Below are 4,305 nucleotides of genomic sequence, written 5' to 3'. Positions count from 1 at the left end.
ATTAGATTTTAGGATTAACATCAAGAACATAATTAAATTAAGCTCTAAAATCCTAATTTTCTAACAACACCTACTCACATAATTTATGGTCTAAAAGGTTGACCAACAAAAGCGCCTTGTTCATTTCTCTACCTGTTAGAATTTGCCAATAACATGATACCTACTATCTATATAGGAATTAGGTTCGGTGCTTGCAGAAAAAGGTTCGGTGCTTTAGTATCCAGTATTCGCGTCTGTTGCAGAAACTATAAATGTGTATTTGGAAGGCGGGGTCTTTAAATCCCCTGCAGAGTTACAAGGAGATAAATCAGGTCATCTCCTCAACTTTTATCTTACTTGCTAAAAAGAAATTAGGTTGTATCATAAGAGTTCCCCCAAAGACATATGTTCATCAAATTCTGAACGTTTGTGATAATCCTAGGTCACCTCTGCGTTTTTCTTTTTTGGGTTTTTTTTACTAGTTAAACACACTCACCCACCCACATTGTCTCGACCCTGTTATTTTAAAAAAGTACACATCCTTTTTTAAAATAACAGGGACTAGGAATTTAAAAATAAAAAGAAGTAATAATAACAAACCTTTCCAACGATCACCTGTTCTGTAAGAGCCCGAGTGCTGAGCTTGGACATTAGGCTCTCCGTGTCAACTGTAAGCTCATCAATCACATTGTTGCACTGACATCTCTTTTTGAACTGTTATATTTGAACTTCTCTCTAGTAAAGCTGTTTTCTGCACCCTGAGTTGCAGAGATATGTTGAAGGTCTGTACACTGGCTCTTTCTCATTGGTAACCGACTGCAGAGCAACCTCAAGGCTGGATGTTCTCTTTCGGGACTACTCGATATCAGTGGAAAGTGATACACAAAAGGTTTCAACATTATCAACCTTCTGCTGTGGAGCACACTGGTAGACAGCCTTTGAAAGTGCTACGAGTAGGAGGATATATCTATCTTATCTAAGATCTCTTCCCGTTGCTAACCAAAATTATTCCGCTCCATCAGCAATTATTCAAACATCTCATTTTGTTCAGCTGGCGCATAAAACTTACTTCTGTGGATCAATACTTTTTTGTTGTTTCCTTTTTTTGATATCAAAGGATGTACTAGTTCCAATCTGAATGCCAGCCTCACTTTGTTCTGCATATCCTGACGAATCACTGACAAGTTACCAATTCCGCTGCAAGAACTTTCAGGCTTCAGCTAGGTAGGTATTTGTCAAACAGCTGGTAACATATGAGCCATAGTACTCACTTGCAGACTCTCCACCGCTAATCCACCCCAAAATGGCAAATCAGTCCCATCCAGTTCCACACTATCTCAAACCTCAACTACTCAGTGGCAGACTCTAATCTCTTCACTATCTTCTTCAGCTTCAGAAACTTTGCTAAAGTCACAATCCTTAAACACAGCCTATCTTGTCAGACTCGCTCTATAGCTTTCATCCAATCTATCTGTGTTGACTATGCAATTAACGCTTTTGAAGGAATGACTGCACAATCAAATTTGCTAAACTGAGCATCTGGATATTTTACAATACCAGGAGCACACTCGAAAATCAAAGTGTTGATATTTAAAGTTCTGAGAGAAGTTAACTGCAACCTCAAACTCTCTTTAATTATAACCTTTGCATTTTTATGGTACCACAACCTCCATACAAACCTCGAAGCAAAAGAACAAGCAACTGGTACGGTCGTACAGACGAGCATAATATGGCCCCTTACAATGCTGCCCGCATACGTATTTGTAACAATTACCATAAACATAATTTGAGGTGACAAAAACCTCAAATTCAGATAAGTGAAAGGAGAGGGGTTATTAGTGTTTCTTGATTGTTGTTATGTGAGCTATGCTGCTGTGGTTATAGACTAATAGTAATTATAAATAAGAAACTGCATTTATCATGCATTTGTATTATGTAATATTAAGGCCTCTTTGCCCAACAATTATCTTTAGGCGTTCTTATTTCTTTCTCATTCTAATTTAGTTAACTCTACAAATTAATTTTCTATCTTCTTGAATTTTCATTTTAAAAGTTTTTCTTAAGTTTACTGTTCTTCTAAATATATAGAGAGCCAAAGTTGACCTCATCACAGATCCCATCATCGTCAACTTCACCTCTAGTTATTGCTACTCTATAGGAAACTTTTCTTGAGTTTTAAAGGGTTAGATACAAGATATATATTCATAGACCATCTTTACAAAGCTTTGCTCATTATGGATGATCCTGAGCTAAGTAGCGAAGAAGTAATATCTACTCGTTGTTCCAAACTATTCAAGATTCCAAGGCTTTTATAGTTGTCCTTCTTCGCCCTGGTGCCTTGACGAGTTAGTAGAGATACTCAATGTTGCAGAACAATGATGCCATGCCATGATCATTTCGACCGATTTATTAAGCCATGCCCGAATTGGTCTATTATTTAAAAAATCATTCTACTAACCGATGTTATCTTAATCAAGATAGTATATCGATAATTTGACGGACTTTTACAACACATGCATTAATCGACGAGTTCGGAAAAAAAAAATGTTAGTTGTTTTGATTTTCCTTTTTTGCTTATTAGTTGTTAAAAAAAATTGTTAGTTGTTTTCATAAGGTACTCTGTCAATTTAATGTTTAGAATCCAATAAATTACTATATTTTATTTAAATAATATATCAAGATTAATAAAAACTCTATTTTTTTTAAATATACTTAATTTATATTCTGATTAATTATTAATTATTCAATTAATTATTAAAATACACCTCCATCAAATAATTCCAGATCATACATATTTGTTGTTAAATGTTTTTGAGCGTGGGTGTAATATTTTTCCCTTTTTTAATATGATTGCGCCAAGGCTCCAACAAAAGGAAACAAAACAAACTACCTAATTTTTATTTGTCTTTTTTATACACCTTTTACGAGTTAAATTATTTTTGAAATTTCTGTACATGTAGAGTGTCTCGTAGAGACCAATCAAAAAATATCAAGTAAATTTTATCGGTAATAATGTATAGAAATTGATCAATTATTTCTTGCCAATACAGTGAATTTATTTAACTAAAATGTTCATGCATTCGAGTTCATGTTGATTCGGTCAACTTCATTTTCTAACAATAATATTTCTGACTCAGAGAGTAATTTGACTTGTTGAAATTTTTTCCTCTTTTTTTTACTAATGTACTTGCTAGAGGCGGATACATGGCTAAGCGCACCCAAACTTCGCTGGGGAAAAAATGGGGAGGAAAAAAGTGAAAAAAATTCAGCTGAGTGAAAATATCCGTAAGATTGTGATTTGTGATTCAAAAATATTAATTAAAACTTCAATTACATTTTAGAAAAAAAAAAAGAGATAGCTGCTACAACATAAATTACTTCTTTGTTTAATTACTCTACATGCTTTATAAAATGTCATTTGAAGAAGTTCGAAATATTTTAATGATTTAAATTTTTTCTAGCTGCATTCCTTATTTTTATTTTGAGATACATTGACCAAAAAGCTAAAAACTCATCAACTGTCATAATATTATTTATCACCAACAAAACGGAGCCGGAGTTGCACTTGACAATAACTCGGAATTTTTGTCCGCGCTACGCGTGCTAAATAAATTATTTTTTTTAAAAATTTATTAAATAATATTAAGAGAAATGTTTTTTCGTAATTTTTCAGTTGAACACTAACACAACATTACTTTTTTAACGATTTTTTTTACGCGAATATACTTTTCACATATATTGGGAAAATATATTTAATAAATTTGAGCTAATAGCATATTACATAATTTTTCTATTGACAGTAAGACAACATTACGTGATGAATATTACTCGGCGTCTCCTTGTACTTGATAACATGTTCACATAAATAGCATCAATAGCACATCAATAGCACAAACACCCTGAAAAAGATTACATTTGAGCTAGATTACATATGAAAAAATTACATTTGAGAAATATTATATTTGAAATAGATTTAGAAAATTTAATAGCTTACAATTTTGCTGTATAACCAAAACATGTTATGCACAGTATACATGTCAACAATTTTCTTATAAGAAGAAGTTTATATTGGCTATATGGCTCATCCGGGGGAGAGATCGAGCCAATTCCTACAGTGATGAATATGACCTCCAATAAGTCTATTGGAATTGGATACATTCTGGGAAAATCAAACTTCCAAGAATAGCTAGGGTTTCCAGAAGAAGATGCGGATAAATTTCTATGCTTTACTTTATTCTTCGGAAGGTGGGAGAAAAGATAAAACTAAAATGGATTCTTAATACAAATTTAAGATTTTAGTTTAAAACTCATGTCATTAACCAACCA

This window comes from Apium graveolens, chromosome 11 (assembly GCF_009905375.1).
Source record: "Apium graveolens cultivar Ventura chromosome 11, ASM990537v1, whole genome shotgun sequence".
NCBI lineage: Eukaryota > Viridiplantae > Streptophyta > Magnoliopsida > Apiales > Apiaceae > Apium > Apium graveolens.
This window is presented reverse-complemented; position numbering follows the sequence as displayed.